Below are 25330 nucleotides of genomic sequence, written 5' to 3' on the forward strand. Positions count from 1 at the left end.
AGTCATTTTACTCGATTTTACATCTACCTGCCACAAATATTGGAATTGTAAAATCACTAGAAAACCATTAAAAGCATTTAAAATCATGTTACTATACAATAATTTGGAATAGAAACATATAAAATCATATTAAAATATGTACAGTAAATGTTAAGATACACACCATAAAGTAGGGTAGCTTTGTGAATGAAATCATGAGATCAGCTGTGTGTCTTGTTTAATGGTCTTTCAGAGCTCATATTGTAGTTTAGTTCCAATATCTACCCACTTGTGATATGGAAAGATGGCTCATCTGGAAAAGCAGCTTAGACCCTGCTACATGTCTAAATTCAAGAACTGAACTTTTTGGATCATGTCCACATGTGGCTAAATATTTGTTACGTTTTTGGTCCCCCACAAGATCACAGATAGAACTTGCTTTTTATATTGTGTCTACGTACAAGCTTTTTATCTCTCTCTCTATTTTTTTATATATATTTCTCATATTTTTCACATATTTTTAGAGATATATTTTTATATTTTTATTGCTTTATATATTTTTACATATTTTTTCTGTATTTTATCTTTCACTCTGCTTTTTTCTTGTGCATGTGTGTCTTTGAACTTTGTGTGTGTGTGTGTGTGGAGGGGTATGTATATATGTGCATGTATATGTACATGTGTATGGTTGCATATATTATGTGGGTGTACATGTGAATGTTCCACGCGAGTGTGAGTGAGCATATAGCATGTACGTATTTTAAACGTGCATCTGAATATAACTGTGCGCGTATGGGTACATACCCATACACACGGGTGTGTGTGTGCGTGTGCGTCGATATACATTTGTGTACTTATGCATGTTTGAGTGTGTGTGCAAATGTGCACGTGTATGTGCGTGTGCGCATGTGTGTGGATATGTATACGTGTACATGCATGGTTGCATATATATATGTGCATTTTTTTGGCATATGTGTGCATGTGTGTGTTTCATGCAAGTATGAGTGAGCATATGCATACAGGCACATGTACATGGGTGTGTGGGTGCACATGTGTATGTATGTACATGCACGCGTACACGATTGCTATGAGCATTTTTACTCCTTTACTTTTTACTTCCTCCCCTTCGGTTTTTTCCCCTTATTTAACGGTCATTCTAATAGCTCTTTTGTCTTAATAACGGTCAATCACACAGTAATTTCCCTTTGTTTAACGCTCATGAAGGAGCTTGTCTCCCTTGTCAGTCATAAGATAAGTGCTTTATTGTGGTTAGGAGTTATTTTGACTCTTATTTCTAGCAATGCTGGTGCTAACTACTACCCTTAGTCACTTTCGGTTGTAAATTGTGAACAAGCCACCTTTATCATTTGTGTATCATCATCATCATCATTATCATTTAACATCCGCTTTCCATGCTGGCATGGGTTGGACGGTTAGACTGAGGGCTGGGTGTAGGGGACTTACATAGGTACAAGGACACACTCACACTTATGCACAAATACACACTACGGGCTTCCACACATTATCCATTTACCAAATTCGTGTACAAGCCTGGGGCTATAATAGAAGACACTTTCCCAAGGTGCTATGCAGAAGGATTGAATCTGAAACCACATGGTTGCAAAAGAGCTTCTTAATCACATGACCATATGTTCTTGTTTATTCAATGTTTGTTCAATTGTTCATGCACATTCACATTTGTTCCTTTGTTTTGTGTTCCATCTCGGTTGTTTTGACTGGTTTTGAATAATGCCTAATATCCAAATCCAGGGCATAATTTACATCATGTGTTCTTTCTGTAAGCCTAATTTTTTTCTTTATTAAAAAAATGACAAAAACAAAACAAAACTCCAACACTGAAACTACATCAACATGTTTGTAAAAATTAAATAATTTCTGTTGATGTATGTTAATTTATTTAATAGTATCAATGTCACTAGGAGCCATATAATTTGCTTGAGGGTGTAAGGTTTCAGGAAAGTCAAAAAGACATTTCAGTAAAAATTAACAGTTGAAATTTCTGTCTGTTCGCTTGTAGTTTGCCTTCTTTCAGCACCAGCCTGTCTGAGACTGCTCCTGTTTTCTTCTTTTCTTTTTTTCTTTGACAGTCTATTCTTTTGTTAGCATATTTCTCTTGAAATATACTACCTTTGTTTCAATTAAATGTGAAAATACCGAAGAATTGAATAAAATAACATTGTCAGTATTAAGCTGGTGTTTGGAAAATAATTTTGTTTGAAATAAACCCTTTAGCATTTAAACTGGCCATAGCCAGCTCAAATAATCTGTTTTATGTTCAAACTGTCAAGATCTGGCCTCTTACACCTACACTACAATGTCATTGTAAAAATACACAATTACATCATCGAAATCTCAAAGCTACAAGATAATGCACAATTAATTCAAAGCAATATCAATGAAGAATTATTAAATTTGACAGTAATCTGAATGCTAAAGGTTTAAATTTAGATCATTTTTAAACAGAAAGTTTGTATCAAAGAACCAGGTTGGTCTCAGTGAGGTTGGTTTCAAAAGGATTAACTTTTGTAACCATATTTCTTTTGAAATACACTGCTTCGTTTCAGTCAAATTAAAAAATTATGAAGATTGGTGTTTGGAACAGACATGAAGTTTTGATGGAGATTTTTAGTGTCGATCACTTTAAAACAGAAAGTTTGTATCATAGAACCAGACACCATCTAATGTGGATTGGTATTGAAAGGTTAAAGGATTTGTGATTAAAGTAAAACTTTCCATCAAGATTTTACCTAAGAACCTTTGTGCAGTCAAGAAGTTTGCTTCCCAACCACATAGTTTGAGGTTCAGTCCCAGCCATAAAAACTGACACTCCATTGGTTTTGATGATGAGTGTTCCAGTTGATCTGATCAATGAAGCAGCTCGTTTGTGAAATTCATGTGCAAGTGGCTGAGCACTCCAAAGACACGCGTTTCTCAGGGAGATTCAGCATGATACAATGTGGTACGGTTGACCCTTTGAAATGCAGGTATAACTCACTTTTGCCAGCTGAGAAGGTTGGAACAACATGAAATAAAGTGTCTTGCTCAAGGACACAAAGTGTGACTGGGAATTGAACTCATGACTGTGAGCCAAATATCCCAAATCACGTAGCCAGGTGCCTTCACCACTGCAGCTATCATAGTTTGTATAAGCCTTTGTTATGAAGTTCAAATTATTTTATTTTTACCAGCAAAATAACAAGGAGGTATAACTGTGTGGTTAAGAACCACTTGGGTTTAGGTTCAATCCCACTGCCTAGCACTTTGCAAATGTCTTCTACTACGGTCCTGGTCATAGTGTGTTTATCTCTGACACTGCTTGACGACTGGTGTTGGTTTGTTTATGTCCCCATAATTTACTGGGTAGGCAGAAAAGACCAACAGAATAAGTTGCATAAAGAATTTTTTTTGTTTGTTTTAGAAAACTACTTGGATATATGAAGTTCAGTAGCTGTGAGGTCAAAGTACTGTTGTACAAATTATGTGGTCAAGAGTTCAGGTCTTACTTATGAACGTGGTACTGCATCACCCCACTCCCCAGCAGAGCATCTACCTCGTGTTTGCTTGACAAGGAACAAACTTTTACTCCTTATATATATCAGTTGAATTGTAAGCAAACTGTTCAACATCCAGCTGTAAAAATAGTTTTCCCCAACAAATAAACAGTCCCACCCATGTAAGCATAGATTATTAGATGTAAACAGTATGTGTATATATATATATATATATATATATATATATATAATTTTAAAATACATACATTCACACACAAACCCATTGATACCGAGTACATGTCATGTACTGATGACTTATAGGTTACAAATGAAAAATGAAATGACTTATAGGAAAACAGAATGCTGTAGAAATGTATGTTTACACATAGTTGTATAGTAATGTAATTTCCTTCAGATATTGGCTGCTGTAAAAGATATTTGTGTCAGATAAATTTAAATATATTAACTATAAAGTCAGATATAATTGTAAACTGTAACAAAAGTACCAAATACTGATTGTAATATATTGACATAATAAGGTGGTGAGCCGGCAGGATTGTTGTTAGCATGCTGGGCAAAATGCTTTGCGGCATCTTGTCCATCTTTTCATTTAAAATCATTCTACCAAGGTCTGTTTTGCTTGTTGTCCTTTTTGGGTCGATAAAATAAGTACCAGTTGAGTAATGAGGTTGGTGTAATCGACTTAACCCTTCCATAAAATTTCTGGCCTTGTGTCAAAATTTGATATCAATGTATTGATATAATAAGGTGGTGAGCTGGTGGGATCGTTAGCTTGCTGGACAAAATGCTTAACAAATATTTTGGCCATTTTTACATGTGAGTTCAAATTCCGCCAAGGTCGACTTTGCCTTTTGTCCTTTTGGGATTGATAAAATAAAGTACCAGTTGAGTACTGAGGTGGATGTAATTAACTTACTCCCTTCCTGAAATTGCTGGTCAAAATTTGTGCCAAAATTTGAAACCAATATATTGACATAATGGTTAGTAGGGCAAAAGACATTCAAAATATGAATATGATAGTTAGTAATTATGTGTGTGTGTGTATCTATCTATCTATCTATCTATCTATACACACACACACACACACACACACATATTGTGTGTGGTGATGACCACTTCTTTTCAGAAGAGGGCTATCTCTTCAAATTGTAAATGCTATCTTAAGATATCATATGACTAGCAAGTCTGGCTTTGGACAAGCAGGCCCTACTACAGATATTACAAAATTGTTTAGGATTGAAGTCAAGTCCTGTTTATGAAGTGCTTGTCTCAAGATGGAGTGTGTGATTCTCTGTGTTTCAAATACTTTATAACCATCTGAAGATCACCTCTTTCCAAACCAATCAATTTGCCATCATCTGCTCCTAGTCTTCAACATCACACTAAGAACCTTAAGGTTGTTTTTGACAGTATCCCTAAATAACCGCAGGTGAAGGTCACCTGTTGCTGCTATTTTTCTTTATTCTTAACATCTGTAAGAGATACTTGCTCAAGATGAATGCCACAATTTAAAAGGCTTTCAATGGTATGCACACTCTAAGCATGTACACAAAGCTAACTTTTAACTGATGCTTCATTGCTAATAATGGAGATGTATATATAATCATCATCAAGTTCATCATCTTAGTCATTATTATTTAATGTCTGTTTTCCATATTGGCATGGGTTGGACAGTTTGACAAGAACTGACAAGCCAGAGGTCTGTGCCAAGCTCTATTGTCTGATTTTTGTCATTTAAGCCTTTAGCATTTAAACTGGCCATATCTGGCCTAAATACTCTACTTGTTTTATGTTTGAACCATCCAGATAAGGCCGACGGTGCTGCACGCTTTGCGGCTCCACAAACCTCAATATCTCTCTCGTCTTCCTTCCTTTCCTCGCCCCTGCGTCGGCCAGCGCCTCCGGCCGTCGCGGATGAACGAAACCACAGAAGACGGGCTTCGGCAGTCACGCGCTGTTTCGCTGCCGCCGCCGCCGCCGCCGCCGTCGTCGCACGCTCCTCGCCTGATTTCTAAAATTTTTTTTGTTTCCTTTCCATTCGCTTTCCTTTTTCTCAGCCGCCGCCACCGCAGCAGCAGCGCCGATAGGCGGTCGTCAGTCACTAGTAGTAGCAAATACCGAAACCCTGGACGGGGGATATCACTCGGCTCGTCCATCGATGAAGAGCGCGGCTATCCGCGTGAACTGATGCGAATTGCAGGACTCAGTGAACATCGACACCTCGAACGCACATTGTGGCCCTGGGATCCCATCGTCCCGGGGCCCCGTCTGGTCGAGAGGCAGTCATGACACATAAAAGCCGTCCGCCGTTGCTGCAGCAGCTGCAAGTTGGGAGTCGCAGGAAAGGGTGCGCGCCGGGGAAGCGGCCATACGTGACGGCAGCGGGAACAGCTCGCCTTTCGTTCTCGCTACTGCTTCTGCTTCCGGCCCGACTAGCGAGCATGCGCCGCTCGATCCTCCGTTTCCCACAATGCCAGACCGTCATCGCTGCGACACGCAACGGAGCGGCTGACAGCTGCAGCAGCAGGGAACGCACCGTCCGCCGTTCGTGTGCACTCTTCTGCCTGCCGCTCTCGCCGTCGTTGCCACCTCTTATTCCTTTGTGGCGGCGGCCGCCGCCGCCGCCCACTTCTTTGGTCGGCGTTCGCTCTGTGGATCTCCTTGCGAGCGTTTGTGCCGGCCGACGACGACGAATCGAACGCAGCTTGCCGCAGCGACGTCTTCTTCCAAGCTGATGCTGCCCTCGACTCGGACGAGACTACCCGCCGAACTTAAGCATATCGCTAAGCGGAGGAAAAGAAACCAACTGGGATTCCCTAAGTAACGGTGAGTGAACCGGGAGAAGCCCAACGCCGAATCTCGTCGGCCGCGCCGGTCGTCAAGAGCTGTGGCGCAAGGGTCGTACACGGTCTATCGTTTCGCCCGGCTAGGTTCGGAGTCCCCTCGATCGGGGCTGCCCAGAGCGGGTGCCAGGCCCATTCGGAGCCGGCGGCAATCGGCGGTGTTTCTTTTTGGCCTGAGAGTCGGGTTGCTTGGGAACGCAGCCCAAAGCGGGTGGTAAGTCCGATAGCCGACAAGTACCGCGAGGGAAAGTTGAAAAGAACTTTGGAGAGAGAGTTCAAGAGACCGTGAAACTGCCCAGGGGTAAACGGGTAGGACGGCTCACCGCGATCGCGAGGGGACTCAGTTCGCTGCCACTTTCACCCCGCCTAAGGCGCCGTCATCGCCGACGAACGCACCGGTGGCGGCCACTCGTTTCCGCAGGCGGTCGTCTGCCGCCTCATCGGCGCTCGATTTCCGGGGCGCCGGCATCGGACGCACTTCCCCTCCGATCCGTCGTAGCGACTAGTTCTTATCCAATAATATCATTCTAAAAATGTATAATCTTATTGAAATCTTGAAATTACCAGATAAAGCATGATTGATTCAAAATAGAGTGAATAAATAGGTGTTACATTTGACAGAAAAATCTGAATGCTAAAGGGTTAATGTTTGTTTTTTCATGCCAGCCTGGATCAGATGTAATTTGTTGAGGCAGGTTTTTCTATGGCCGGTTGCCTTTGATGTTCTTGCCATCACCTTTTCCCAAGTAAGGTAATATTTCCCCATGGCTGGATATATTTTCATACAAGATTAGAAACAAAGGACTTGCTTGTATAATGGTGAAGTTCATTCATGACTATTGTATGATGTCACGACAAGGAGATGTATGCAGACGCACACATACAATAGGCTTCTTTTAGTTTCCGTCTATCAGATTCATTCACAAGCCTTTGGTTGGTTTGGAGCTATTAAAAGACACTTGCATAAGTTGCTAAGTAGTGGGACTGAACCCAAAATCATGTGATTGCATAACAAGCTTCTTGACCATACAGCCAAGCTTACACCTATAATTAGAGAATATATTTCCTTCAGACTGGCCAATGAACAAAAGCATTCCATACACTTCTGGAATTCTGTTGATCAAAATGAATAAGCAATACTATTAGTAAGCATAGGCATAGCTTGTGGTTGAGAAGCTCATTTTGCAAGCATATAGTTTCAGGTTCCGTCTCACTGTGTGGCACCTTGAGCAAATGTCTTTTATAGACCTGGGCCAATCAATGCTTTGTGAGGGAATTTGGTAGACAGAAATTATGTGGAAGCCTATCATATGTGAGGGGGTGAGGAAAAGTTCCTGGCTTTGGGTAAAAGAAAATACAGGAGGATCAGTTAATTATGATTTTATTCAACACATACACACTTATCGTAGCAGTCCTTCAGTTTTCCTAAGCCCTGTAAAAGAACTTGGAATGTTGGGCCTCCAGCCAGGCTTTTTGTGATACCCAGGAACTTTTCAGCACTCCCTTGTGTGTGTGTGTGTGTGTGTGTGCGAGCACGTGCATGTGCGCGCGCGCATGCGTGTATGAGACAAATGTGTGTATGTCTGTGCCCCCCCCCCCACTCCACCACTTGACAACTGGTATGGGTTTGATAATGCCCCTGTAACTTACCAGTTCAAAACTAAGTACGTGAATCAATTTGTTTGAATAAAATCCTTTAAGGCAGTACTCCAGCATGGCCACAGTCAAATGACTAAAACAAGTAAAAGAAGATAAAAGAAAAAAAGTAGACATCTCATGTAGCCATTCCTCCCCCATTTTTTTTTCTTTTTTTGAAGATGATAGGATGTAATCTTGGTGAGGTAATTTGACTGCTATTTCTAACAGATGTAGCAACCACATAGTCTTACTCATTGATTTGTTAATTTTTAGGTTAATATATTGAGTGAAATATTCCATTTTGTTCTATTTTATGATGTAACAAAATGGGAGTGGAGGTGTATGTTTACTCTAATCTTGTTTGAGACCATAATGTATACACTGGATTGTTTGGTTTTTCTAGGTGAAATCTTGTCTGTATAATTTTCAGGATATGTTGTGTAAGTAAATTTGTACAGCCTTGCAGCCTGTAATGAGTCTCATTTGCTTATTGCTTGAAACAAGTAATATTGCTCACTTAGCAATCTTTTCTTTGTCTGCTGCCAGGACTGCTCTGGCTGATATGCTTTTCCACTATTGTGTTGTAAAACGTAATAGCATATATTTATTACTGTATTGCATATATTTATCATTGGAATAATGGATCTTGAAGTACACATAAATCTATAATTAATAGCATGTATTTATTGGGTTGAGAGACCCTTATGGATAAAATTAATTTTCTCAATGCAATATTTACATGCTATTATTTACAGCTTTATGTGTGCTTCGAGATCCACTATTCCAAAGAAGAATTACAGAATTATTTTATGATCTCTTGAAAGTTTATAAAATTGTTATTATGTCAACAATATAATATATATTGTCCTAGTCTAAAACCAAAGTCCAAGTAAGTAGGAGGGCAAACACATCACAAACCCCTTCAGGTAGATGGCCCTGTTCGATCTGTAGAAAAGGTGTGGGTAGAAACTCCATAAGATTTACCCAGTGTAAGCTGTGGATGTATAAGAAGTGCAGCAATATCAAAGGAAGGTTAACCTGGAAGACAGCTTTTGTGTGTGGCACCATCCAAACGTGGCTGATGCCAGTGCTGCCTGACTGGCTCCCATGCTGGCGGTATGTAAAAAGCACCCACTACACTCTGAGTGGTTGGCGTGAGGATGGGCATCCAGCTGTAGAAACATTGCCAGATCAAATTGGGTCCTGGTGCGGCCTCCTGGCTTGCCAGTCTCCAGTCAAACCATCCAACCCATGCCAGCATGGAAAACGGACGTTAAACAATGATGATATATATATATATATATATATATATATATATATATATAGTGAATTGCAGAAATTGATGCAGAAGTACAGGCATGGTTGTGTGGTTAAGTAGTTTGCTTCTTCACCATGTGGTTTTGGGTTCAGTCCCACTGCATTGCACTTTGGACAAGTGTTTTCTACTAAAGCTTTGTAAGTGAATTTGGTGAACAAAACTCAAAGAAGCCTGTTGTGTATATGTTTAAGTATATATATATATATATATATATATATATATATATATATGTATATGTGAGTGTGTGTATGTTTGTGTCTCCCTGTCTTGACATCACATGATAGTTGTAAATGAGTGTCACAGTCATACAAGCAGTGTCATTCATTTCCAGTATTCTGCAATGATATTTTTGACTATAGCACAACATGACTTTGTTTGGAAATAAGTGTGCTTGGCAACAGGAAGAGCATCAGGCTGTAGGAAATCTACCTGAATTGAAACTATGGTATTGTATAAACAAGTTATTTGTGCAGGTTGTTCAGCAAAAAACTGAACACTCATACATTATATTCGACAGGAGATTCCATTATCTCTCTCTACATATACATAAACACATACACACCATCATCATCATCATCACTTGACATCCATTTTCCATGCTGGTATGGGTTGGACTGTTTGACAGGAGCTGTCCAGCTGAAGAGCTACTCAGGCTCCATGGCTGTTTTAGCATGGTTTATATACGAGAGAGAGAGAGAAAGAAGGACAAAGAGAAAGCAATAGAAGATAAAAAGCAAAAGGCTAATGTGAGCTAGAACCAAAACGTTATATTTCCTGTTATATTTCCATACTTAGATTTATCAATTCTGCTTCTGGTTTCCATCATTTTAATACAGTGATTTGTAATCTTAAATGGTTTATGTCCTACCATTAGATCATTTTACCGTTATCCTATACGTGGGAACTTAATTTGTTTCTCTGAACACTTTTAAAGAAGGCAGATTTTGAAAAAGAAAGAAAATCAAACAAACTTTAATTGCACATTTAAGTTTTATTTCTACATTTAACTTTGCTACACATGTTGCACTAGATTAGTGTTCTGAGGGGGCTTAAGCCTTTAAAATTTAGTTACGTTTTTTAATTAAAATAAATGTTTGACTAATTCTGAAAAATTAGAACCTAGAAGTTTAAAACGAAAATTAGTTTAAAAAGAAAATTCCAACCAAAAAGAAAAAAGGTTTAATGTAAAAATAATCCTTTTTATTCAAGCTAAGTAATAAATGGTTAGAGAAGAAAATCTAATTTAGGGCAAGAGAGAAAGGGATGAGGGTTATGGAGGGGTGGGAACGAATAAGGAAAGTAATAGATATATGAGCGAGATCTGTTTTTAAGGACTATTTCTTCTTTGTTTACTCAACATGGGGCCCATAAAAAGACATTTTGTATGTTCATCTTACCTTGTAGGAGAGAAATTTATTTTACATGAAAGATACCATTAATTAGTGACAGTGAAATTATATTGACAGCAATTAATCTTTTAATCTTGTTAAATATGGCCATCATTAATGAAAACTTTGGAGGAAAATTGCAGATGAACTGATGAGAAGAGAAGAAGGGGATAGAGAGAGGAGGTATGGAGGGTAGGTAGGAGAGGGAAAAAGAAGAGGGGAGGTAGAACAAGAGAGAGAAAGGTAGGAAGGAGTGGAGAGAGAGAGAGAGGGGGACAGCAAGAGCAAGACAGGGATGGAGAGGGAGGAGAGAGGCAGAGGGATGGTGTGGGAGAGAGAAAGGTAGACAGAGAGAGAGAGAAATGGCAGATTAAGAGTGGCAGTGGTGTGAGGGTGGCTATGCTAGTAATGGAGTTGGTGATGGTGCAGTTAGGTCTGTGAGGCATCAACATAACCTTCTCTATATTTTTGGAACTAAAGTTGTCATCCTCCTTTCAAATGTTGAAATGTTAAAAGTGAGAAAACATCCACACAACATTCCAAGGATTTAGAGGATCAGATGTATTAAAATTGCCCCTTTCCTCGATTCTTTATTAAAACTTACGACACCCTAATGGTAAGGTTATTTTTGCTCTGCATAATTCATGCAATTCCCATTGATTATAATTCCCTTTTGAGTATTGACTCCTAACGTGCTATTAACCCCATCCCAATTATATATTATTAATTAAGTTTACATTGATTCGTATCTATGACACACTTGGTTCCTGGTTTGAGGCACAGGAGTGAATGTGTGGTAAGAACATGGTTCCAGGTTCAGTGCCACTATGTGGCACCTTGGACAAGTGTCTTCTACTATAGCTGTGGGCCAACCAAAGCCTTGTGAGTGGATTTGGTAGATGGAAACTGAAAGAAGCCCGTTGTGTGTGTGTGTACACACACACACACACACACACACACACACACACACATATATGTATCGTTGCTAATGTGGCCAACCTTTTCATGGTATGGTGGGACAAGAAGCTTAAAGAACAACTGGCACAGAACTCCAACCTCATGAGCATGTACTCTTACTATGTTGATGATATCAACATAGTGGTAAAGACATCCCTACAAAAGAGTACCCTTGAACTAGAAATAGAAACTAATACACAGGACATCAATTACATGACGGTGAGATTCATTTCCAACTATTGTGTTGTACTAAATCTACTCACAAGGCTTTGGTTGTCCTGGGGCAATAGCAGAAGACACTTACCAAAGGTGCCACACAGTGGGATTGAACTTGGAACCATGTGATTAAAAAGGAAACTTCTTCACCTCATAGCCATGCCTGTGCCTGTATACATATATTTAGGTGCATGGATGATAGTATATTTGAAAAGCTTGCTTCCCAACCACGGTTTTCCAGTGTCTTCTACTAAAGCCCCAGGCTAGCAAAAATCTTGTGAATGACTGGCTGGGCACTTTGTCAGCTATGACAATAAGTGTTCCAGTTGATTCAGTCAATGGAACAGCCCACTTATGAAATTAATGTGCAAGTGACTGAGCACTCCACAGACACACATACCCTTAATGTACTTCACAAGGAGATTCAGTGTAACACAGAATGTCACATGGCCTGCCTTTGAGTTACAAGTACAATTCATTTTTGACAGCTGAGTGGACTGGAGTAATGTGAAATATGAAATAAAGTGTCTTGCTCAAGGACACAATGTGCTGCTGGGAATCAAACTCATGACCTTATGATTTTAAGTTGAGTACACTAACTACTAAGCTATGTACCTTGACTCTTGTGAATGGATTTGGTAGATGAAAACTTAAGGAAACCTGTCTGATACGTGTGTGTGTGTGTGTGTGTGTGTGTGTGTCCTTGTCTTGACATTGCATTATAGATGTCATTGTCACCATCATATAAGTGGTGTCATTAATTTACAATTTTGTGGAGAAACATGCCTGGAAATATTACTTTACTTGGAAACAGGTAATGGTTTTCATCAAGAAGGGCATCAACCTGTAGAAAGTTTGTCTCGATGAACTCTGTCTTAGTCATGCAAGCATGGGAAAGTGGATGTTAAAAACGTTGATGCAAAACATATTACCAAATGGAGGCGCAGGAGTAGCTGTGTGGTAAGTAGCTTGCTTACCAACCACATGGTTCTGGGTTCAGTCCCACTGCATGACAACTGTGGAAAGTGTCATCTACTATAGCCTCGGGCTGACCAAAGCCTTGTGAGTGGATTTGGTAGACAGAAACTGAAAGAAGCCCGTCGTATATATATGTATATATATATATATATATGTGTGTGTATGTATGTTTGTGTCTGTGTTTGTACCCTTAGCATTGCTTGACAACAAATGCTGGTGTTTTTTATGTCCCCATCACTTAGTGGTTCGGCATAAGAGACCAATAGAATAAGTTCTAGGCTTACAAAGAATAAGTCCCGGGGTCGATTTGCTTGACTAAAGGTGGTGCTCCAGCATGGCTGCAGTCAAATGACTGAAACAAGTAAAAGAGTATGGATTAGAGCCCAGTATTCAAATGATGTTCAATTCTTATATTCTGATATTTCACACATAACAATATATAAAGCTGTACATAAGAAGGGCTTCACAAACTTGACGTAATCACAGGAAACAAATGATTGATATTTTGAATCCTTCATTATAATTGTTTCAAACATCTCATTAATATGAGACAATATTTAATTAAAATAACTATCTATGTATCATACTTAATATTGATAGGCCTGTTCCTTTAATATTTGTCCTGAGCTAACATCTCTTTTGGACTTACTGTGTTAAAAATGAAAATAAATATCAAGAGATACAAAAATTTGTTCCAGCAGAAGCTGGTGAGAATGCCAGCTGCATTTTGGCATTTTTGGTGGAACAAATTTTCATCTCACTCTCATGTTTATTCTATTTTTAAAACAGCAAGCTCATAAGAGACGTGATTTCAGGACAAATACTCCAGTGACTGACCTGTCAGCAGTGTGTATACATTGAGTATGATACATAGGTGGCTATTATATATTATTATATCATGTGATCAATCAGACTATTGGATATTGTTTTACATTACTGGTAACAATGCACTTTGCATTGTTTTAGCATTTGGATGATGCCACTTTGCTGGTTAGGTGAGCAGGCCAATATTCTCCCTGATCAGAAGTTTATTGCAGAATTATCCATTTACAGCTGATAGACTGGACCAATGTGAAATGAAGTGTTTTGCTCAAGAACACAATGCACAGCGTGTCTAGGAATTGAAACCATGATCTCATGATTATGTTTGCAACTCTCCTAACCACTAAGTGAGGTGCTGTCACATATATATATAGTGTGTGTGTATGTGTGTGTCTTGGCATGCCAGTCAGAGATCTATCTTATTGAAGTAGAAACTTTCTTGCTTAACACTTTAGCATTCCAGATTATACTATCAAATGTCGTTCTATTTATTCACATTGTTTTGAATTAATCATGCTTTATCTGGTAGCTTCGAGATTTCAATGATGTGGTTGTTTATTTTTAAAATGACATTGTAGAGTAAATGTGAGAGGCCATACGTGGCTAGTTTGAACATAAAACAGGGAGAATATTTGGGCCAGATATGGCTGGTTTCAATGCTAAAAGGTTAAGTGGAACATCAGTTTTGTTAATCTTAGAGGTCATGGTTTGGTCCCTTCCTCCAAATTCAGCAAGTAAAACAACACAGGCACACACAAACTACAAATCCTGATCCCTTTTTCCTTTTGCAGGGAGTCCAGGACCATTAGTCAACATATATTTTCCCCCTAAAATAGTATACAATAGTTACAGCTGGATTGTCTTTGATCATAGATTTACTTGGTCAAATTTGACCTGGGGTTAAACAAAAGAATAACAAAAAAACATAATTTTTTTGTTCTTAATTAATAAATTTTCTTTTTTTCTATTTCAGGTAAGTTCTATTGGATTATTTTCATTATTATCATATCCTTGCTTATTTCCACGAAGATGAGACATTCAAGAATTACTTTCATTGTGGGATTAGTGAAGATTAGTAAGTATGTACTTTTGCCTATTGAAGATAAACTTCTCATTTTTTGTTCAATTAACTAACCAATTAACTCATTCAGACAGTATTCTAGCCAACAGGACACACCCTACAGAGACCTGTTTCTAACATTACAAAGCAAACCCTCTGATAAACACCCCAAGGGAGACTTAAGTGTGGTAGACCAAGAACAAGATCCAACAGAAACTGAAGCATCTGCTGGCAATTACATCTAGGGATAACTGCAATTTATTGCTAAAGAGTGAGTCAGATGGAGATATCTTGTTAGTGCCCTGTGTTCCACATGGAGTCACAGGAATTAAGAAGTTCAGACTGTAAATTGGTGATGGATAAAATGTCCAAAGGTTGGCTGGGCACTCTGTCAGTTATGATGATGAGTGTTCCAGTTGATTCGATCAGTAGAACAGCCTACTCATGAAATTAATGTGAGCACTCTACAGACGAACATAACCTTAATGTTGTTCTCTGGGAGATTCAGCATGACACAGAATGCGACAAGGCTGGCCCTTTGAAGTACAGGTACAACTCATTTTTGCCAGGTGAGTGGACTGGAGCAACGTGAAATAAAGTGTCTTGCTCAAGAACACAATGCACTGCTGAGAATTGAACTCCTGTCCTTCACGAGTTGAATACACTAACCACAAAGCATGTACCTTCATGCTAAGAGGTTAAGCTAAAGATTAACATCAGTTTTACCTGAGAGGGCCTGCAAGGGTCATGGGCTGAGCCTCTTCCTCCAATGCCAGCAAGTAGAACATGCACACACAAAAAATACAACCCATGTCACCTTTTCCCTATATGCAGGGAGTCCAGGACTGCATTAGAATGTCGTAGATGACAAATGAGGGTTTTGTGCTGTATTTGTCTCAATTTTACAGATGAACTGCGATGCTGCATGGGAGTGAGACATGAGGCTTGAATGTAGAGGATGTGAGAAGGCTGGAGAGAAATGAAGCAAGGATGTTCTGTTGGATGTGCAATGCAAGTGTGTATGAGTGACCTAGTATAAAATGTGCCAAGAGACAAACTGGGTATGAAGGGAATCAGATGTAGTGTGCAAGAAAGAAGACTGAATTAGTATGGACATGTGATGTGAATGGATGAGGATAGCTGCATAAAAAAAGTGCTGACCATGAAACATAGTTGGAGCTTGTGGAAAAGGGAGACCCAAGAAGACATAGGATGAAGTGGTGAAAGCTGACTGTAGAACCATGAGCCTCATAGAGGAAATAACAAAGGAATGCCTGGTAATTTGTTGCTCTTGCTATTAAACTAACTTCTGGAAGCACTATGCATGTACATATACTATATATATATGTGTATGTGTGTGTGTGTGTGTGTGTGTGTGTGTGTGTGTGTGTGAATAAATGGGCACCTCACCTAATTCTCTGCTTCATGTCTCAACACCATCTCCCACTGCAGTTCTTCCCCTGATATCATTCTATTTCGTTTTTGCTACTTGAAACCATTTCACTTGTTAGTCATTCTTTAGCCATTAATATTATTCCTTACACCCACACATCACATGCTGGGACACTGTCTTGAAGGGTGTAATTGAATAAATCAATCTCAGGACTTATTTTTAAGTCTGCCACTTATTCCATCTGTGTCTTTTGCTGAACTGCTAAGTTACAGGGATGTAAATAAACCAATATCTGTTGTCAAACAATGGGGATGAGGTCACAAACATAGACTTAAAGACACATACATATAGACACACACACGATGGGCTTCCACACAGTTTCCATTTACCAAATTCACTCACTAGGTATTGGTTGCCCAAGGTGCTGTACAATGGGACTCAACCTGAAAACACATGGTTGCAAAGTTAGCTTATTAACCACACTGTCATACCTGAATATATTTTTCTCTTTTTCTCAATACTTATGTCTTCACTACGTTTCACTCTTTTGATTTCCAGTAGTCCTCATATTTTTGTTGTTATTATTGTTGTGCAGAAAGTTTAGAAGTATTTTTGTTGTTGTTATTTCTGTTGTAGTTGTTATTTTTGTTGCAAGGAGGAATTTTTTTCTTTCTTGCCAGTCATGGATGCTATCCAATAAAACACCAGAGTATTCAAAAATGCTGAGGCTGTATCATATTTATATCTTTGTTATCACATAGACATAGATTGATAGAAAGATTGAAATTATTTATATATATATATATATATATATATATATATATATAAATAAATTTATATATATATATATAAAAATATAAATATATATATATATATATATAAAAATATAAATATATATATATATATATAAATTTATGTATATTTGTGTGTTTGTGCATGTGTGTGTATATATCTGTGTGTGTTTGTATTTACTCTTTTATCCTGACACAGGTTTCAGACGCTTGTTTGTTGTGTGCCCTTGCTGGAGCACCAAAGTGTAAAAATAAAATATTGCTTATCAGTGATAATGTTCAAGAAATTTATACAACATGATTATTAAAAGATTTATTTCCATCCAAGAGGAGGAGAGAAGGAGGAGAATGGGAGAGGAGGAAGAGGGAGGGAATGTATGTGAGAACAAGAGCAAAAAGGATGTCAAGGAAGTGAGCGATGAGGGTGGGGTGGAGCTCACAGAAAATGCCCGTCTTGTGACATATGCATATGTGTGTGCAAGTATGTGCAAGTATGTGCATGTATGTACATGTACATACGCACACATTCTTCTGTGTTTGTATTGGCTGTGTGTGTGTATATTTATATGTATATAGGGTGTGAGAGTTATTTGAGGATATATTTGGTAATTTAATAAAATGACTCTAATTTAGCAAAAACCAAATATATTGTAATAAAAATTTGCACGCATGCTCTTAATAAGCTTTTTTTTTAGTAAGATTATTCTATGGAATATACCTTCAACTTTAATGATTGCTTCAATGCAGAACCAGAATTGTTGTCATGTCTGCACTAAATGGTAACATGATTAGTACTGGTGGCATGTGAAACGCACGCAGCACATGCTGTAAAGTGGTTGGTGTTTGGAAGGACATTCAGCTCCAGAAACAATGCGAAAGCAGACATTAGAGCACAATGCAGTCTTTGGACACATTAGATCCTGTCAAACTATCCAACTCATGGACATTAAATGTTAATGATGTCTATGTTGATATATATGTTTGTGTGTGTGCACTATGTGAACACAGCCTGAAAATTGCATGAAGGTACCAGAAATATAAAATGCTGTCTGTGTTTTCATTGTATGAAACTGTTAGTAGATTATATAAATACATGCACTAAGGCGGCGAGTTTGCAGAATCGTTAGCACACCGTGCGAAATGCTTAGTGGTATTTCGTCTGCCATTACGTTCTGAGTTCAAATTCCGCCGAGGTCAACTTTGCCTTTCATCCTTCCGGGGTCAATAAATTAAGTACTAGTTACGCACTGGGGTCAGTGTAATCGACTTAATCCCTTTGTTTGTCCTTGTTTGTTCCCTCTATGTTTAGCCCCTTGTAGGCAATAAAGAAATAAGAAATGTTAGCATGCCAGGCAAAATGCTTAGTGGTATTTCGTCTGTCTTTACGTATTGAGTTCAAATTCCGCCAAAGTTGACTTTGCCTTTCATCCTTTCGGGGTTGTGTACTGGGGTTGATCTAATCGACTGGCTCCCTCCCCAAAAATTTTGGGCCTTATGCCTAGAGTAGAAGAAAAAAACATCATCATTATTATTAATGTCTGTTTTCCATGCTGGCATGAGTTGGATGGTTTGACTGGTTTTTGGCATCCTTCTGGCCTCAAGTCTAAAGTCACTAATAACTAGTCTATGTTGCAGGGTACATTCTTCACCAGGGAGTGTCTTTGTATTAAAGAGCAACCATGCATCCTGCTGTCTGGTGAGAATGAAATTGATCTGCCTACAAGAGTCACCTGATTGATAGGTTATCAGGTGGCTAGCTGGCTTCCTAAAGTTGGTGTTGCTGATTAATAGATTATTTGCATCACAGAACTGCTGGAGCCTAGTTTCCTCTTCATTTCTGGTACCAACTCCATGGCTCCTATGTACACCATGGAAAATACCAGATTGCTGTCTGACATGCCCATTAAAATCTCCAGCCGCAAAGACGAGATCATTGTCACTTGTCTTTGAGGTAGCCTGCAGAATAATATCATAAAAGTGATCCTTCTGGTCATTTGGTAGGCCCGCTGGGCAGAGATAATTGTAGCTATACCATTCGGCAAGAATAGCTTGAGTTTAAGTACTTTATTGCACACCCTCACTACCTCTACAACCTTATCTACCCATTTCTCTGCAAGAAGTATGCCCATATATATACTGTGTTCATTAAATAATATATATATATATATATATATATATATATATATATATATATATATATATATATATATATATGGTAACCACTCCTGAAGAAGTGCCAAATGTCAAAATCCAATGGACCAGTCACTGGATAAGTTTGGCACAGAAATGTTAACATAGAGTGGTGAATAAATCGATATATCGAGTTTGAAGTCTCTGTCTCTTTTGAATATGAAAATTTAAAAGTTAAAAACCTTATAATATATATATATATATATATATATATATATATATATATATATATATATATATATATATATAATGTATAATGTACTGTTTCGTGGTGGTAAGATCAACAAAAAAAGTACTCCATCTGGTGAGAGATAAATATTGTATAATAGACACAATACATGTTATTATGTGCTACTAATAGTTTCATATGTTGAGAAATACCTCAAACATATTCATCAGGCACAAACCACATATAACAAACTAAAAATTGAATGAGAGAAGAAACGTGAAAAGTTGAGAAGGAAGCATATAGAAAATGTGGAAAGTTAAAAAACAGAAAATGAAAAAGTGTAAGTAATAAAGGTAAAAGAGTTACCCTCCTTAGACTTTAAATTATAAGGCTGCAAAAATATCTACATATTTGAGGTATTTCTCAACATATGAAACTAATAGTAGCATGTAATAACATGTATTGTGTCTATTAAATAATGTGTGTGTGTGTGTGTGTGTGTGTGTGTGTGCAGGTATGTATAAATCTCTTTACATGATCTGTCCTAATCTGTTTAGCTGCCTCCATGTGTCTTTGACTCCTACTCACTCCTCCAACTTGTCACCAAAAACTCCCCACCTCTCTCTTTTTCTATAATTTAATCAGAAAGAGGCGTAGGAGATGCAGCAGTAGCCATGATCACTGTAAACCTCACTCCAAGACTGGTGTGATTGATGTGAATGATTGCTGGCCTGAGCACTGTCTGCATGTGGTGGGGAACAACAGCAACACCAACAACCTGCGTGGGGTGATGGAGTCTCCTGCCTCAGATGACAAACGACAGTCCTGCAATTTCTTGCTGAACAACTTGCACAGATGAGTTGTTTATAATGATCAAATATTTGTGCTGTACATTAGCTCACACCTTTCATCAAATTGACATTGCCTGTGCAGGTGCATGATGTGCTATGCACCAGATGCTGAAATGATTGCTGAGTAATGAAATGAAGTGTTTTGTTCAAGAACACAATGCACTATGTCAGACAGGAATTGAAACCACAATGTTGTGATTGTGAGTGCAATGTCCTAACCACTAGGCTACATGCCTTCACTGTATGTGGGCCATAAACGAAGAATCTGGTTGGAAAGCTTTTAACAATGAATTCTGCTAAAGTTACACAAGGATTAGGTTGTTACTGTTGTTATTTAGCTTTAGATCAGCTTTGACCAAGCACATCCATGATCAAAGTATTCCCAGCCATGACTATCCTGTCTTTAGCCCTTTTCGTACTATGTTTCTGTTGATATATACTGGTTTTAAGATAGTAAGCTGGCAGAATCATTAGCATGCTGAGCAAAATGCTTAATGGTAATTAATCTCTCATTACATTCTGAGAGAGAGAGAGAGAGAGAGAGAGAGAGAGAGAGAGAGAGAGAGAGACACACACACACACACACACACACACACACACACACACAGAGTGATAAACACCCATAATTTTTTGGGGTTTTGCAGTACCCTGCCGAGTTGGTGGTCTTTTATGTGTAATGTCCAAACAATGACCACAAATTCCACTATTACCCTTGGGACAACTAATTCACCTCTGGTCTGTTGGTGGATCTTTTCTAAAATAGAAATATATATATATATATATATATATATATATAGGAGAATATACAAAAAATAACAACAGACGAGGACAGGTGATGTCAATAACAAAAGTATATATTAGTATGACGCTCGGGAATACGGAAAGTCTTTGACGTTTCGAGCTACGCTCTTCAACAGAAAGAATACGGAGACAAGGAGAAAAACACGGAGAAAAAAAATTGAATAGTGTTCAGTCAACGGTCAATCATAATAATGGCCGATCATAACAATGACTGACCGGAAGTTAGAAATTCTTATTTCAGGAGAGCTAAGAAAGGGGGAGATAACAAACGGTGATCGGGAACGAGGGGCTGTGTGTGGGAGGTAGACTGCTGGTGATCTTGTAGTGTGAAAATGGGGGAAGGGAGAAAGGGAGAAAGTAGTTGGTCAGTTGTAGTGTGTGCGTGGTGTGATGCGAGGGTATTGGTGTGGTGTGCGTGGTGTGATGCAAGGGTATTGGTGTGGTGTGATGTGAGGGTGTTGGGAGGTGGGGAAGGCATGGGTGGAGTGTGGGGTAGAGGTAGGGGTATGTGGGCAGGGTGGGGTATGTGGGTAGGGGTGGGTGGTGGGTGTAAGGAATTGGATGGGGTGGAGTGGGAAGGTAGAGTAGGAGTGTGTTGGGGTGTGGTGGGATGAGCTTATGAGGGGGTGTTAACGAGGAGGGAGAAGGGGAAGGTGGATGTAAGAGAGGGGGAAGATGGGTATGGGAGGGGAGAGGAAGAGAGGAGAGAGGGTGGGTATAAGAGAGGGAAGGGGGATTGAGAGAGGGGGAAGGTGGGTATGGGGGGAGAAAGAGGGGAAGGTGGGTATGGGGGGAAAAAGAGAGGAAGAGAAAGAGAGGAAGAGAAAGAGAGTGAGAGAGAGGGAAGGGGGGTATGGGGGGGAAGAAGAAAGGAAGAGAAAGAGAGTGAGAGAGAGGGGAAGAGAGTGAGAGAGTAAGGGTGAGAGAGTAAGAGAGTAAGAGTGTGGAGAGTAGGAGAGTAAGAGTGTAGAGAGTAAGAGTGAGAGAGGGGGGAGTACGGGAGAGGGGGGGAGTACGAGAGAAGAGAGTGAGAGAGAGTAAGAGAGAGGAGAGAAAGAGGAGTGAAAGAGTAGGAGAGTAAGAGTGTAGAGAGTAAGAGTGAGAGAGGGGGAGTACGAGAGAAGAGAGTGAGAGAGAGTAAGAGAGAGGAGAGAAAGAGTAGGGGTGAAGAGAAGTGGGAGTGGAGAGAAGTATGAAGAGAGGTGAAGAGACGTACAAAGAAGTAGGAGTCGGAGCAGGAGGTGGGGGAGGGGAGAGATGGGTGGTAGGAGGGAGGGTGGGGGAGAGAGACAGGAGGAGGGGGTTAGATGAAGAGTGGAGGGGAGTTGAGCCCATGTGGCGCAAAGGAGCGAAGATAGAAGATTTATATATATATATATATATATATATATATCATCATAAATATACAGGGATTAGCAATTGAGTTGCTTCTCCAACATACTGAAAATTTAGAAATAGCAGTCAAAGAACTACTGATTCTAAACTACAAATTTTTCTCTAAAACGGATGGCGATATTTATGGCACACATAGAACAAAAAACCGGAGGGAAAAGCGTAAACAAAACAAGTCTTTAGTTAATTGGATACGAATCGTTTCATGGTTAAGTGAATGAAAATTTCACTATTCCAATCTTCAGCCCAAATATTCTGATAAATTTGAAAGTGTCTCTAAAAAAATTCACGGTAATTTTGGGCCATGCGACACCAAAAATCAACGATAAGAAAGGCACTTACGAATTCATCGGCTAGTGAGTTCAGGCATCTCACCTCAAAGAAATCTATTCCATGTGCGTCACAAATAGTCCCGTATGAAAAGAAGTCCCGTGTGGAGGGATTACGGTTTAACCATCTAACTTAGAGATATCAATGTATATTTTATATATATATATATATATATATATATATATATATATATATATATATATATATATATATATATATATATATATATATATATATATATATATATATATATATATATATATATATATATATATAGAGAGAGAGAGAGAGAGATAGAGATAGATAGATAGATAGCTACATCATCTATGTTACTCTTCCAGTATTTTTTTGTCTTTTACAACCTCTGGCTTCTGGTTTAGCTGATTCCTTGTCTTGTACCATGGCACCATGTATCAGGGGTGAGGGTACTGGTTCTTGTTCTGTTCTCTTGTAGTTGTTTCTGAGTCAATTTTTATACAGATACATCATCTCTCACCCAACCCAACTCTCCCTCGTGAATGGGGCGGAATGGGATGAATTCAGCCCAACCCAACACAACATGGCACTGCCCCACCTTCATCTTTATCCCCCTCCATTTCCCTTGCCTTCCTTCCTTCCTCTGCTCATCTCTTCACTCAACGCTATATTCTACAGGGCTATACTGTGTTGTATGTAGAATGTAACTTGATTCCAAAAATGTTCCAGTTATATCTTTTCATGTTGTGATATGTTTCTGATAAAATATAATGCTAGAAGACTAAATTATATATCTATGAGTTTGTGAGAGATATCCTTCAGTTTAACCACTCCCCACCCCTTGCCCTCGTTTGCCTCAAATCTCTCTTTCTCTGTCTGTCTGCCTGTGTGTGTGTATGTGTGTTATATCATTCACTCTTTCTTATATTTATATAAACTCTAGGAATATTCCTGGATTTCCAGATGTATCTTCAGTAATACGATTAGAATTCTTTGTAAAATCTTGTCTGATAGCCGATACATGTAGAGAGGCTTCCTGAAGCCAACTATAAGGTTAATACCCTAATTGAATTTATATGTATGCATGTATGGCTGGCTTCTTGACCACATGGTTCTGGGTTCAATCCCACTGTGTGGCACCTTGGGCAAGTGTCTTCTACTATAGCCTTGGGCTGGCCAAAACCTGTGGCTATAGTAGAAGACAGTTGGTTGATGGAAACTGAAAGAAACCTGTTGTGTATGTATGTGTGTGTGAAAGAAGACATTTGATAGATGGAAACCGAAAGAAGCCTGTTGTGTGTGTGTGTGTGTGTGTGTCTCACTACCATTTGACAATTGGTGCTGCTATGTTCCCATAGCTTAGCAGTTTGGCAAAAGATAAAAATAGAATAGGCACCAGGCTTAAAGAAAAAATACTAGGGTTGATTCATTCAACTAAAAAGAATTCTTCAAGGCAAGTGCCCTGGCATGGCTGCAGTACAGGGACTGAAGCAAGTAAAAGGCGAGAGATATATATAAACACAGAGATATATATAAACACACACACACGAAATGGGGTCTTGATATACAGCCATAAATGTACACATATGTATGCATGTGTATGCGTGCATGTGTGTGTATATTTTCCCTATGTGTTGTTTCTGTCTATCCATGGCTCTGTTTTTAGCAAAAAAAAATATGAGAAATATTATTTTCTGTTTTTGAAATTGGATCTTGATGCTCATATAAGCTATTAATGAAAGCATGTAAATATTAGATAGAAAAGTTGAATGCTGCCTGTGGGACTCAGACCCCATGTCTCTTGTATATGTAACAAGAGTTCTGTCATTGTAGCTAAGTAATTTTTCGAAATTCTCTCTCCAGTTTAGAAAATCTAATCTTACCAGGGAGAATTGTATGTTGACCTCATGAGAATTTTATAAACATTTGAGAACGTGAAAGAGTTTTTTTTGTTTTTTTTTTTAAACTGGATCTCAGTGTATATGCATATAAGTATTAATAATAATATATTAATATTGGGTTGGAAAACTGTTGGCTTGGAACCCACATCTCTTGTATACGTGACAGGCATTCTACCATTGGACCAAAGCAATTTTTTGAAATTCTCTATCCATTTTAGTAACTTTATTCTGAATGGCAAGAATTATGTTGTTGATATCATAAGAATTTTATAAGCTTTTGAGAGAATGTGGCATAATTCTTTTTTGGAACATTGCTTCTCAAAGCACATCATATAAAGCCATAGATAATAGCATGTAAATATTGGATTGAAAAACCTTTTTGGATAGAGAAAGTTGAAGGCTACTTATGGGACTTAAACCTGCATATTTTGTAAAATGTAAACTTTAGCAAGCAACATGAAATGCATACATGGATGTGAACAATGTGTACTTAGTCTAGTAGTGGTTTGTGGTATATGTATATATAGTCTACTTGTGGTTTGTTGTTCATATATATTCAGCTCATTGGTTGAATATATTTGTAGTGGGAATATTCAATAATCACCCTATGTCGTTATTTGCTAGAATATTACCCACTTCATAAAAAATTCTAACCAGTCACGACTTCACCTAGAACTGGCTTCAGCAACAATTCCATCTTTTTGGGCCTTTCTCTCTGAGCCTAAACATCAGTATAAATTCAGTACACTTTGACTATTTGACAGAGAGCATTCAGAGACAGCAAAGATGTGACAGCACACGGAT

At 38.7% G+C, this 25330-nt stretch overlaps 1 protein-coding gene and 1 non-coding gene across 11 annotated transcripts in view; both read left to right on the top strand.

Annotated features, from left to right (window-relative positions):
- Positions 1-25330, top strand: part of LOC106874417 (uncharacterized) — a 397411-nt gene that overhangs the window by 57158 nt on the left and 314923 nt on the right. The window lies entirely within an intron of this gene.
- Positions 5634-5794, top strand: LOC149131219 (5.8S ribosomal RNA). Its single transcript, XR_016238295.1, has one exon. It is a non-coding gene; the product is annotated as a 5.8S ribosomal RNA (ribosomal RNA).

The sequence above is a fragment of the Octopus bimaculoides genome, chromosome 24 (genome assembly GCF_046866305.1).
Source record: "Octopus bimaculoides isolate indiv1 chromosome 24, ASM4686630v1, whole genome shotgun sequence".
Classification (NCBI taxonomy): domain Eukaryota; kingdom Metazoa; phylum Mollusca; class Cephalopoda; order Octopoda; family Octopodidae; genus Octopus; species Octopus bimaculoides.